The sequence below is a fragment of the Talpa occidentalis genome, unplaced genomic scaffold (genome assembly GCF_014898055.3).
Source record: "Talpa occidentalis isolate TD23 unplaced genomic scaffold, MPIMG_talOcc4v2.1 talOcc4.3, whole genome shotgun sequence".
NCBI classification, from domain to species: Eukaryota; Metazoa; Chordata; class Mammalia; order Eulipotyphla; family Talpidae; genus Talpa; species Talpa occidentalis.
The window spans coordinates 90,187,391-90,201,666 of NW_023603184.1; the positions used below are offsets into that span (position 1 = coordinate 90,187,391).

At 37.6% G+C, this 14,276-nt stretch overlaps 1 long non-coding RNA gene across 8 annotated transcripts in view; it reads right to left on the reverse strand.

Annotated features, from left to right (window-relative positions):
- The window catches only part of LOC119255848 (uncharacterized), a 428,764-nt gene that overhangs the window by 24,378 nt on the left and 390,110 nt on the right, over window positions 1-14,276 (reverse strand). For 5 of the 8 annotated variants that reach the window (XR_008553572.1, XR_008553571.1, XR_008553567.1 and 2 more), the window contains one exon: window positions 1,960-2,056. The exons of 2 other annotated variants lie outside the window; for them this stretch is intronic. This is a non-coding gene — a long non-coding RNA (uncharacterized LOC119255848). The remainder of the gene's footprint in view (window positions 1-1,959; window positions 2,057-14,276) is intronic. One more of the 8 variants, XR_008553568.1, reaches the window with a different exon arrangement.

Genomic DNA, 14,276 nt, shown 5'->3' on the forward strand with positions numbered 1-14,276 from the left:
GACTCTTTCAAGCATGTGAGCTTTAACTATTCCTGCCTCTTCTCTTTCATCCCAGACTAGATTTAACAGGAGAAACTGTCCTTCCTTGGCTTTTATCATGTCCTAATAGACAGCTAACAGGTTTTTTTTTTCTTTTCTATTAAATGGTTGATATAGCTTTTGTCTCCTAAAAAAAAAACCTGATCTATACAGTGGTAGTTGAAGATAAAGAAATGTATGGCTCACTCACAATATCTGCATTAAAGAAAAAATGGGGGCTAAGAAACAAATTCTAGGGACAGGAAAATGTGCCTGTGAGGGACGTGAGAGAGATTAGAATAACTATGCCAACATCTGAGAAAGAGAAATTGGAGTCATCAATGGAGCCATATGTCAGAATATTCAACCCGATCAAAAATGAAATTAATTTCTGGAACTCTACATTCTTAATGACTCTTATTACCATGATGATGGGGATTTTCAGTTTGGGAGATAGGCTTTAGACATGATTAGTCACTTGTGTTTGGTGATCCTCATTTTCCATATAGTCTTGGGTAGAGAGAACCAGATGGTCAATGAAAAGGAAAACAGAGGTTGTTAGAAAGATATACATGACCTCATATATTCACATGTATTCACATGAGGTCAGACCTCTCATTGGGGACCCAATGGTAGGGAGCAGGCCTAAGGTAATTCAGTATGTTATTTTGTTTAAGCTCATTGAAGATTAGACTTATGTTCCATTGCATGGTAGCATGAAGGGAATTACTTAAAATGACCTACTATTTCAATTCCATATTCTCCATGGGAAAGATAAATATCTATTTGAATCTATCCATCATAAAATACCTAGGAGAACAAAAAGAGCTATGGCTTTAATCAATAATCTCAACTCAAATTTTAGCATTGAATTTGGTGGCTTAGACTCCAATAGTAGAGTGAAGCAGACTTTGGCAGACTTCAGAAAAGTTCTGTTAGCAACATTCCCAGTTGAAAACTGGGAATAATCATTTCACCTTTGACAAATTGTAACTGTGTCTCACCAATAAAAGAATTTATTAAAGTGTTAAACAATCATTATCAGAACTACTAGTGATGTTTTTGCTACATAATAAATTATATAAGCAACAATATAATTTTAATTTATATTGCAGAGTGCGATTAAATCACAATTTTTAAAATATAATCTACAAATATTTATGGATGATGTTCCTCTTGAAATGATTTCATCTTGGAAATTTAAATTTCCTTTGGAGTTGATTGTATTAAAATCCTTATCTCAATAATCAAATGTTTAAACAATCCATCATTTCTAATTCTATAACATAAAATGAATATATTTTGCCAAAACTTGTTTTGTATTTTATTTCAACTAATCTTCACAATGGTGTGGCAAGAAAATAATTTTTTTGTCAACACTTATTTGATTTACTTATGCATACAAGAGCTGGGGAGTAAGCTAGAGGTGTCAGGGGTGAGAGGATTCACCAGAGACAGAGTGGGGAAGCAGAACAGGCAGACTGACTGAAATACACTGGTGAGGGGAGCCACGGGCGAGACAGGAGAGGTCTGCTGTGCCATGTGGGTTAGCTCCCTGGCCAGGGATCAAATGCATGCTGCAGTGGCTGCTGACAACCTCACGGTGCTGAGGCAACCCCTTGCACCACCAGAGAGGCCCTGGCTTTGTTTTTATTTGCTCATACATAGACTTTGGATCATAACTCAGTTTTGACTCTTAAGCTCATGTGCTTTCCACTGTATCAACTGTTCCTTCTAACATATTCCAGCTTCTACTTGTATTTGGGAAAATATAATAAAGCATTGGAAGTGGGGAACTGATATAGTATAGATGATGCAGTGCAGAGCTCTGAGGAGCTCAGAGATTTTATCAGGTCCCTGAGTTAGAACTCACCTTGTCAGGAACTGCTGGGTCCCAGCACAGTTTGTGCTCTAACATCATATGATTGGAACTGAACTTACTTCAGTATACTCACATCCGTGATTTTAGTGCTACTGCTACCAATAGGTGAATCCCTGGATGGCTTCTAATTTTTCCTCAGGCACATTAGTCTGGAGTCTAGAAAACACCACATTTTCATACAGGATTGAACAACAGAATATATATGTATTATATTATATATTTGTATGTGATATATAACAGAATATATTTGTGTGCATTTATATGTTTGTTTATATAATCAGTTTGTGTTGAGATTTAGATGCAGTTAGGAATCATTTCTTTTATCATGGTTTCTCTTCGAACATCTACAGGAATGCCACTGTGTGTGTGTGTGTGTGTGTGTGTGTGTGACCTGAGGGCCAAAACTACCCCTCCCTTCAGATGCAGCCTGGAAGGAGGAATACTTCCTAATAAAGAGATCCATCAGGCTGTACAAATAATCATTTCAACTTCACCTTTCCTGTGCTGACCTGGAGCTTGAGTTTGTGGGTATTTGGGCTGGAGAGATTGAGTTCTCTGCATTAAAATACAGGAGGAATTTTTTTAATTGTTTGTTTTTGCTGTTGTGGTTATTGGTGATTGTCCTGAGAGCAAAGAGAAAGTAGAGGTTGAGAGCAACTGATTACCACAGCAGAGAAGTCAATGATTTTTAGAAAGCAGGGGATTCACTTTTCTTAGTTGTTTGCATTTCGATAATGTTAATTTCTTCCATCTCCCCAAACGTTTTGGGAAACCCGCTACACATGCCAAAGTATGGAAATTTAAGAGAAGGGGAAGGTACAGGTATTTAGAAGAAAAGTATTTGTGAGACAAAAAGCCATTTGTGCCCATCTGAATAAGAGATGACTGAGGAGAATGTAATGATAACTGGAATATAATGCACTATATTTTTCACAGGCAGGGCATGACAGTTTAGCTTATCTTATGTGGATATTAAAGAGAATGGGTGACTTCAGTTGATCTCAGGATATATTTTAGTAATAATCATGTATTTATTGAGCATGTGGTATACTCTAGGCCCTGCTCTAAATGCTCTGTATATATTAACTCACTTAATTGACCAAAGATCCTTTAAAACAAGTATTCTTTATGCTTTCAGCTTTTTATACTTACTCTTTTTTTTTTTTTTTTCTTTAGTTTCCTGGGGTATTTTTTAGCTTTTTTTTTTTTTTTTTTTTTTAAATATTAAATTTTATTTTTATATTCCCCCATACAATTGCAAACGCCCCATTCTGACCCCAATCCTTCCCCTCCCGCCCCCAGCCCCCAAAAAGTGTCTCTGGTTCATAGTTTTTTGTTGATTTTGATTTTCACTTTCTTATATTCATTTTCCTGGTCCCTTATTTAAGTTTTCTAGATTCCTGCTATGAGTGAGACCATCCGGTATTTTTCTTTTTCTTTTTGGCTTATTTCGCTGAGCATGATCCCTTCCAGTGCCATCCATGTTGCTGCAAATTGCATGTGTTTATCTTTTTTGAATGCTGAGTAATATTCCATGGTATATATGTACCACATCTTCTTGATCCAGTCATCTATTTTTGGGCATTTGGGTTGTTTCCAAAGCTTAGCTATTGTAAACAGTGCTGCTATAAACATAGGAGTGCAGGTGCTCTTTGGAATTGATGTTTCTGTGTCCTTTGGGTAAATACCTAGGAGTGGAATTGCTGGATCATATGGAAGCTCTATGTTTAGTAGGTCCAGAAATCTCCACACAGCTCTCCATAGTGGTTGGACCAGTTTGCACTCCCACCAACAGTGCACAAGAGTTCCTTTTTCTCCACATCCTCGCCAACATTTGTTGTTGCTAGTTTTTTTAATATGTGCCATTCTCACTGGTGTGAGATGGTATCTCATGGTAGTTTTGATTTGCATTTCCCTGATTGCAAGTGATGTTGAACATTTTTTCATATGTCTGTTGGCCATTTGCATTTCCTCTTCAGAGAAGTTTCTTTTTAGCTCTTCTGCCCATTTTTTGACTGGATTATTTTCTTTGTTGTTGCTGAGTCTCATCAGCTCTTTGCAGATTTTTGTGATCAGTCCTTTATCATTAGTGTTGGGTGCAAAAATGTTCTCCCAGTTGGTGGGGTTTCTCTTTGTTTTTGTTATTGTCTCTTTGCTGTGCAGAAGCTCTTTAATTTGATGTAGTCCCAGCTGTTTATCTTTCTCTTCACTATCACTGCTTTGGGTGATGTGTCTGTAAAGATGTCTTTGCTGTGCAAATCCCGTAGTGTTTCGCCTATATTTCCTTCTATGTATTTTATGGTTTCAGGTCTTATGTCTAGTTCTTTAATCCATTTTGAGTTGATTTTTGTGTATGGTGTGAGGTAGTGGTCAAGCTTCATTCTTTTGCATGTAGCGACCCAGTTTTCCCAGCACCATTTATTGAACAAACTTTCTTTGCTCCAATGCATAGTCTTTGCTCCATTGTCAAAGATTAGTTGACCATAAATCTGTGGGTTTATTTCTGGATTTTCTATTCGATTCCATTGGTCTGTATGTCTGTTCTTGTTCCAATACCATGCAGTTTTGATGATTATGGCTTTGTAGTATAGTTTGAAGTCTGGGAGTGTGATGCCTCCATTTCCTTCTTTTTTTTTCAGTAGAGCTTTGGCTATTCGGGGTTTTTGGTGATTCCATATGAATTTCATCAATAATTGTTCTATTTCTTTGAAGAATGCCATTGAGATTTGATTGGAATAGCATTGAATCTGTATATTGCTTTTGGTAGGATGGCCATTTTAATAATGTTTATTCTTCCAATCCATGAGCAGGGGATGTCTTTCCATTTCTTTGTGTCTTCTTCTATTTCTTTTAACAGTGTTTTATAGTTTTCTTTGTATAGGTCCTTTACCTCTTTTGTTAGATTTATTCCCAAATATTTGATTTTTTTTGTTTCGATAATAAAAGGGATGGTTTTTTTGATTTCTTCTTCTTCAGATTTATTGTTTGTGTATAGGAAGGCTACTGACTTTTGCGTGTTGATTTTGTATCCTGCCACTTTACTGAATTGATTGATGAGTTGAATTAGTTTTTCTGTGGAGATTTTGGGGTTCTCTATGTATATTATCATATCATCTGCAAATAGTGATAGTTTGACTTCTTCTTCTTTCCTATTTGGATTCCTTGGATGTCTTTCTCTTGTCTTATTGCTCTGGCTAGGACTTCCAGTATTATATTGAAAAGCAGTGGTGAGAGTGGACATCCTTGTCTTGTTCCAGATCTTAATGGAATTGCTTTCAGCTTTTCACCATTGAGAATGATACTGGCTGTTGGCTTCTCATAGATGGCCTTTATGATGTTGAGGTATGTTCCTTGTATCCCAAGAATTTCAAGGGCTTTTATCATGAATGGGTGTTGCACTTTGTCGAAAGCTTTCTCAGCATCTATTGATATTATCATATGGTTTTTATATTTCTTTTTGTTGATGTGTTGGATAACGTTGATTGATTTTCGGATGTTAAACCATCCTTGTGCCCCTGGAATGAATCCAACTTGGTCGTGGTGAATTATCTTATGGATACATTGTTGGATTCTGATAGCTAAAATTTTATTGAGGATTTTTGCATCAGTGTTCATTAGGGAGATTGGCCTATAGTTTTCCTTTTTGTGTTGTCCTTATTCGGTTTTGGTATTAGTGTAATATTGGCTTCATAGAACGTGTTTGGTATTGTCCCTTCCTTCTCAATTTTTTGGAAGAGTTTGTGAAGGATAGGCACTAATTCGTCTCTGAATGTTTGGTAGAATTCATTTGTAAATCCATCAGGTCCTGGGCTTTTGTTTTTGGGGAGGTTTTTAATTACCATTTCAATTTTGCTGCTTGTAATTGGTCTGTTTAGGTGTTCTATTTCTTCTTTATCTAGCTTTGGGTGATTGTAGAGTTGTAGGAATTTTTCCATCTCCTCTAGATTGTTGAACTTGTTTCCATATAACTGTTCATAGTAGTTACTGATTATTCTTTTGATTTCTGCTGTGTCCGTTGTGATTTCTCCTCTTTCATTTATGATTCTGTGTATTTGTGCTTTCTCCCTTTTTTCCTTTGTGAGCCTGGCTAGGGGTTTGTCTATTTTATTTATTTTTTCAAAGAACCAGCTCTTGGTTTCATTGATCTTTTGGATTGTTTTTTTAGTTCAATTTCATTTATTTCTGCTTTGGTTTTTATTATTTCTTTTCTTCTACTGGTTCTGGGGTTTTTTTGTTGTTCTTTTTCTAGATCTTTGAGCTTCGAGATTAGGTTGTTTCTTTGAGTTCTTTCTTGTTTTTTGATGTGAGCTTCTATTGCTATATATTTTCCTCTTATTACTGCTTTTGCTGCATCCCATACATTTAGGATATTGGTGTCCTCCTTGTCATTCAATTCAAAGAATTTTTTAATTTCTTCTTTGATCTCCTCGTTAGTCCAGTGGTCTTCCAGTAGTGTGGCTTTTAATCTCCATGAGGTAGGATAGTTTGATGCCTTCGTGGTCAGAAAAGATGGTTGGTATGATTTCAATCTTGGTGTATCTGTTGATGTTTGTCTTGTGCCCCAGTATGTGATCGATCCTGGAGAATGATCCGTGTGCGCTTGGGAAAAATGTGTATTCCGTTTTTTTTGGGTTTAGTGTTCTATAGATGTCTGTTAAGCCCAAATGCTCTAGGTCCTTATTTAGAGCTTTAGTTTCTTTACTTATTTTTTGTCTTGTTGATCTATCCATTGTTGATAGTGGTGTGTTGAAGTCTCCCACTACATATGTGTTTTCTCTGATGTCTGTTTTCAGAGAGGACAACAGTTGTCTGATATATTTTGGTGCTCTTTCGTTTGGTGAGTATATGTTAATGAGTGTTATTTCTTCTTGAAGTATTGTCCCCTTAATCATAATGTAGTGACCATTGGGGTCTCTTTTTATTTTTTTGAGTTTGAAGTCTGTTTTATCTGATATAAGTATAGCTGTTCCTGCTTTCTTTTTTGGCCCATTTGCTTGTAGGATTGTTTTCCATCCTTTGACTTTGAGCCTATTTTTATCTTTTGTAGCTAAATGTGTTTCCTGGAGACAGCAAAAGGTTGGGTTTTGTTTCTTAATCCAGGCTGCAACTCTGTGTCTTTTTATTGAAGAGTTTAGTCCATTTACATTTAGAGTTAATATTGATATGTTAGCATCTGTATTTGCCATTATGTTTGTCTTTCCTTGATTTTATTTATTTATTCTTTTAATAACTTTTTTTTTTTTTTTTTTTGGTCTTCTTTCGTTGTTATTCGTCCCTCTGAGGTTCTGGCTTTAGGATTCCTTGTAGAATTTTTTGGAGTGGGGGTTTAGTCGCAATGAAATTCCGGAGTTTCTCTTTGTCTGGGAAGGTCCATATTCTTTCTTCATGGAGGAAAGAGAGCTTTGCGGGATAGAGTATTCTTGGTTGGCATCTGTTTTCTTGGAGTCTGTTGACTATGTCCCTCCACTCTCTCCTTGCCCGTAGTGTTTCTTCAGAGAAGTCTGATGTCAGCCTGATTGGTTTTCCTTTGAATGTTATCTGTTTCTTCCCTCTTGTCAGCTTCATTATTTTTCCTTGTCCTGGATTCTTGGGAGCTTTACTATTATGTGTCTTGCTGTGTTTTTCCTTTCGTCGTGGAAGTTTGGTGTTCTTCTTGCTTCTTGTATATCAATTTTCAGCTCCTTCTTCTCATTGGGAAGTTCTCTTCAATTATATCCATGAATATTTTCTCTGTTCCTACATCTCTCTCCTCTCCTTCTGGAATTCCTATAACTCTTATATTTCCTTTCCTCATGGAGTCAGATAGTTCCCGAAGTCTTTCTTCATTCTTTTTCCTTTGTACTTCTCTTTCCTTTTCTGTTTTGGTTCTTTTTATTTCTGTGTCTTCAAGATTACTTATTCGTTCTTCCATTTCATCTATTCTGCTTTCATTGCTTTTCCCAGAGTTCTTTAGTTCCTCCATTAATTCTTTGATCTCCTGCATTTCTCTTACTTCCCTCTTTAGGGACTCAATTTCCTTCTTCTGATCTATCACTTTTTTAATCATGGCAATTTTAAATTCTCTTTCTGGAAGGCTCAGAAGTTCTTCCAAGTTGCTGTCATTGCAATCTGGGGAGTGGTTTTCTTTTTGTGGTGTGCTTCTTTCCTGAGGAGTTTTTAGGTTGCGTGTGGTTCTTCTACTCCCTACTGTCTGTTTTCTAATTTGTGGTATGCGTTGGGACACTGTGTTGCTCGGACTGACTGACATCTTGGGTGAACTTCTCCGCTCCCCTCTGGCTCTTCCAGGAGCCATCTCTGTCTTCTGGGGGAGCTTTCTGCTGGTTTTAGGCAGTTTTTACTGAAGAAATGTCCCTGTTCTCAAATGGCGAAGCGGGATGCAGTCCCTGCGCCTCCGGTTTCAGGCACACTCTTCTGCGCACCCGGTCTGCCCCGGACGTGGGTGCCTGCTCCCTCTGTGGGCTCAGACTGCTGGTCGGAAGGGGCCTGGCATGGAATAACTTCCCGGCTGGCCACTGGGTCCTCCAGAAACCTTCTGCCCTTTTCAAGCAGTCTTAAGAAATGTCCTGTTTTATAGGGTGTTAGTGACTTTTTTTTTCCTGGTCGCTAGGTGGCGCCAGAGATCTCTCCTATTGTCCTTGGGGGGCTGTTTTTCGCCTCCCCCCACCCCGTGGGACAGAGAACAGAGCGGGAATGGTAGGGTACACCTCAACAGCTTTGGGGTGCTGTGTCTGCCTTGTGCCCCACCGTCGTGGGGAACCCACGCCCCGAATTTTCGTGCCCCGGGTCTCAGTTCAAAGCCCTCAGTTCCAGGACGCGGGCTGTAGCCCAGTTCAGTGGCGCGGGAATGGCGCCTTTTGCACAGCTCCCGTGCCTGGGCGCCTGGTTCCTGCTCACTCAGGGAGGGACCTTCACCTCAGTGAGGACCTCCGTGCGTCTCCCCGAAAGCCTAGGTCGTCTCCCCGCAAGCCTAGGTCGCAGGCGCGGGGACCTGGGCAGCCGCGATCCAGGTCTGCACTTGCTTTTCAAGCTCCCCGAGCGCGCTGCGTTTCCGCGCCAGCTTACCGGCAGCCCGGGCTGTGTGCTGCGGGTCTCCCGGGGTCTTTGTTCTTCTCTAATGGCGCCAGGAGCCGTTCGCTCACCACCGCTGCGGATCCTGCAGGGTTCGCCTCAGCTCCCGTTCACGGGGTGTGGTGGCTGCAATAGTTCCTTTCCACTCACAGTCCCGCTTGCTGCGTTGTTTGTTCTTGTGGGCCGTTTTGGTTTGTTGTTTCCCTCCTCTCTGCCGGTGGGAGAGTGCCGCCTCTGTGGGCGGGGGAGGGGAGCAGGGTTCTGCGCTTCCCTCCCTTCTAGTCCTCTTTTATGGCCACTTTCTTCTTCGGGCAGTTCGCTGGTGTCACCCGTTTATCTTCTGTGTCCCACTTCTCACTGGGACCTGCCGCTTTTCCTCCCTATTAACTTTTTTTAATGGGAGATCTTACTCGCAGCGTCTCCTCGCCGCCATGTTGCTCCGCCCCCATTTTTTTATACTTACTCTTTATCATTTAAATAGCTTATAGTTTTAAGTGGCAGTGTGAGGTTTTGAACCCTTATGGCACAAATGAAAAGATTCAGAGAAATGTAAGAGAGTAAATTCCAGAAATGTGTCAACACATTTAAGTAAATGATTACTATTTTGTCATTATAGAATATCCCTCAGCTGAAAAATATCTGAGAAAGAAAGTTATAGCTATATGCCATGTACTTTTTCAACTTTATGAGCACAGCTTTAAGAAAAATTCTGACAACCTACTGGACTGTTCTCAGTTGCATTATAGGGGACCAAGAGAAAGTTCATGTGTCCTTTATTGGCATGAGAGGTCTCCAGGAGCTGAACCTCCTGAATCTGTATAGTAGTGGTATAGCAATTAATGTGAGGTCCCTCAAGAGAAGATCAATCTCAAAGAATGAGTTGGGGTAATAAGGACCTATTCCCTTTCCTGTTTGATATTCTCTGTCCCTTACCATTTGGGAAGATTTGTATTTAAGGGAATGCTATGCATTTTCTAGCTAAAACATCATAATGACAGAGTTGTATCTTTCTTATCCCTGAAGGATATACAATTCAAAGAAAAAGAAAAGGAATTCATACTTATACCTATTGTAGAGTCTACACTTCTTTTGGGAATGGCTGACATGCCACATGTCCATTTTGTTCCCATTGCAACTGTTCTTTCTGAATTACTCATTGACAATTTGTGATTTGTGACTATAAACACAATCTATTGGTGTGACTTTAACACTGCATACATATGCATGGTTTCATGGAGGATCATCTCAGTGATGTTAGTGAACCAATAAATTAGCAACTTCATTAAGCAACATATTCCTGCAAGCATCAAACTAATTCTATTTTCTACATTCTTCCCATACCCAACACTCTTTCAATGTCCTTTTTGTTTTTTCCTCTCATTAATGACTTTATGAGACAGTATATTTTTCACTTTCTTTCAAATCAATTTTGAAAACAATGTAACTAATATACAATTCTAATTATATAATTCATCCACATCTTGAGTTATAATTTGTTTCTGTTCACCTATAAGTTTTAGTTCTTTATTTTGAAGCAGTAAGATATAGACTATTTCCTTTACCATATAACAGTCTTTTGAATGGTTGAATGGGAGCTAACTCACATATGGCACAGCAGATCTCTCCTGTCTCATCCACTGCTTAGCCATGTTTTTCAGTAAATCAGCCTGCTCTGCTCCCTGCTTTGTCTCTGGTGAATCCTCTCACCACCCCCACCTTTGGCCTACACCCCAGTTATTCTATGCAGAAATAAATAAAATCTTTTAAAAAAGGGTCAGATAAAGCCAAACCAAGAAAAAACTCATGCCCTATAAAGGATACTTAGTAAAATAATTAATAGTGGACTTCTCACTAGAAATCATGTTGATTGAATGTCAGTAGGATGGCATATTCTATGTGTTGATAGAAAGACTGTCTATGAAGAAGTCTATATTCATCAAAAATCATCATTCAAAAATGAAGAAGGCATTGTCAGATTAACAAAAACTGAGAGAACTCATCACTATCAAACTTACCCTGAATGAAATACTAAAGGTAACCATTAAGACTGAAATAAGATGACAGTAGAAAGTAACTAGAATCAACATGGATATATTAAGAGTATTGTTGAAAGAAACTACAGCGGTAAATATAAGAGATGACATAAGTGAAATTTGTTTGTAAGCTGTTATCTTATTTGATTTGTTAAGAAGATGAGATGAAATAATACTTAAATCTGCATTGATTGGCATCAAAATTATAAAGATATAATTTTTATGATGATGATAGCAAAAAGCAGGAATGATGGTATGCAGCTATTTATATGCTAAGGTTTTGTATACCACTGAAATTAGTAATAATCTAAACAATGTTGTAATGACTAAAGTTGGTAGTTGTAACACAAAGGGCCACCATTAAAGTAAAAGAAATAACAAGAGGATTTAAATAATATGCTCAAAAGTATCTACTAAAGTACAAAAAGGGCACTGATGGATTTGTAGAACAGCAGAAGAGATGTGAAATATACAGAAAGCAAAAAGAGCGGCAGGTATAAATCCTATATCATCAGTAATTGCATTAAATGAAAATGGGTTATACATTCCAACCAAAAGGCAGAGATTGACAAAATGAGTTAAAAAATCCTGTATGATTTTACTGTATGCTATTCTACCACAAATATACTTTAATTTCGAAAAGGAAATTTATATTATATATTACCTATATTAAATGCCTATATTAAAAAAAGGAAAGATCTCAAATCAATAAACTAACCTTCCATAGAGAGGTTAGGACACTGTACAAAGAGGAGCAAACTAAACCTGAAATGAGAAGAAAGAAGGGAATAATAAAGAGTGGAAATTAATGTAATGGAAATTAGAAAAGCAAGAGAGAAAATCAACGAAACCAAAAGATTGTTCTTTGGAAAGATCAACAAAATTGACAAACCTTTTGCTAGACTCACAAAAAATAAAACCAAATTGCTAGAATTAGAAATGAAAGGGGAAATATATTACTACTATTTTGCAAAAATGAAATGAAACAGCAGTATGCACAGTTATATATACCAACAAATTAGATTATTTAGATCAAACTAACGAATTATTAGAAAGTCACAAATTAACAATGAGAAGAAATAGAAAATTTGAATAGACCTCTGCCAAGAAAGAGAATTAGTAATCAAAAAATAGACAAACAGAAAAGTGCAGGCCCAGATAGTTTTACCACACAATGAAAAAATTAACATTAATTCTTCACAAAATATTTTCATAAAATACAAGGGACCATTTCCTATCTGATTCTATAAGACCAGTAATACCCTGACAAATAACAAAAACAGACAATACAGCTACAGATGAATATCACTTATGAATACAGATATAAAGATCCTCAACTTAATACCAGCAAACTGATTCCAGCAACACAAAAAAATGATGACACCAAATGTGTAATTCCCAACTGGGAATTATCTCAAGAATAAAAGGTTGATAAAATGAAAGAAATCACCTTAAAAACAAAAAGAAGAAGATATTTGTACATTATACTTCTGACAAAAAGTTAATTTTCAAAATACATAAAGAACTCATACAACTCAACAACAACAAACAACCTAATTAAAAAATGGGGAAAAGATCTGAATAAACACTTCTCCAGAGTAGTCATACAGGTATGCAGAGCAGGTACAGCTCAGTGGTAGAGCATTTGACTGCAAAGTAGACATACAGATGGCCAACAGGCATATGAAAAATTGTTCAACATCACATTATAAGGGAAATGCAAATCATTACCAGAATGTTATATTACCTCACCCCTATGCAAATGGCCTGTATTAAAAAAACTGGAAACAACAGAATTGGTTACTTCCATTTTTTTCCAAGGGTATCTTTACTGTGTGGCATCTCAAATGTGTTACCTAGTTCTTGTGCTGATTTTCAATGCCTTGGCATTTCCACTTTGTGAGTTCAGGTTCTTGAAGGTCTTAAGCATCATATCTGTAGAGATTCCTCTGAGCCAGACTTAGCAAAGTCCACTTCTACTGGGGTGAAATCCAGCCACCTTTGAATTCCATCTCCTACCCTGTACAGGGCTCTCTCTCTATGCTCTTCCCATTGCTGGGCAGGGGAGAGCAACAGGGAATGGACACTTGGTTCCACACAGGGTAGGTCTGCAGGAAAGTACATGACAAGGCAAGAGTGATGTCCATGTGGGCTGCTAAGGTTTATATTTTTTTAGTTTGTTTGTTTTCTTTATATGAGTGAAATCATATGGTATTTGGTGTTTGTCTTTCCCCATCTGTAGATCATCTACTTTGTATGGGATTCTGTGCTGACCGTTTAGTTTTAGTTCTCAATGAGTTTACATCCTGTTAAGAAAACATATGTTTATAGGTACATTTTAATATGAAATGTACAAGGATTAAAGCAATGGTATGGCCAAAGTAATAGTGGATGAGCATGAGTACAAGTTTTCTAGGTAAGAAGGTATGAAGGAGGCCGGAGGGCATGTTAGGGAGTAGAGTGTGGCAAGATACTTGGCCATAGAAAGCCATGATGTGATGAAGAAACATAAGAGTTCCAGGTGGGTGGCCCATGGAATAGATAGTGTGGTGGGAAGCAAGGAAGAAGACAGGTGAAGTTATACATGATGGACCTTGTAGTTTACTCCTTTAAACACATCAAATACTTAAATGTAGCTCACATTTTGACTGTGTAATGGCACTGTTGTGAATAAACCTTTCTTTGTTTACCTGATTATTATGTATCTCAGTTTCCTTGACTCCATGTGAAATCATTCCCAGGAAACTTATATTTTAGATACAGAGATAAAGTAAATATAGGATCACCAGTTATTTTAAGATGTTTAGAAAAGGGAAATGTATATAAACTCAGAATTGCCATGCATGTTTTTCTTCTTTATATAAAAAAATACATGGTACATGAAAAGCTATGTACAAGCCTAATAATAGGTGATATATAATTGTTGTTATGCTATTAGGTACTTCTGTACCCCAGTTACCTTCTTGTCAAGAACTTCTAATGCCTTCTAACACAAATGAGTAAATACAATATCTTCCCATTTTTCACATATGTAATTGAGACAACATGAAGTAGGAGAAAGAGTTGAAGCTAGACAGGAAGGCTTTGGAATAATTCAGAAGAGACCATACGAACTGAACAGAATTTATTTGAGCCTGTTCTAACCTTTGGATCTTATCCCTCCCAGAGGAGATAAAGAAATCCGTCTACCAGTGCACACTGAAAATACTGACTACACTCTCCAATAACTGTTGTGTTAGGAATTATTTCCTGTATGCAGTATACACAACTAGAGC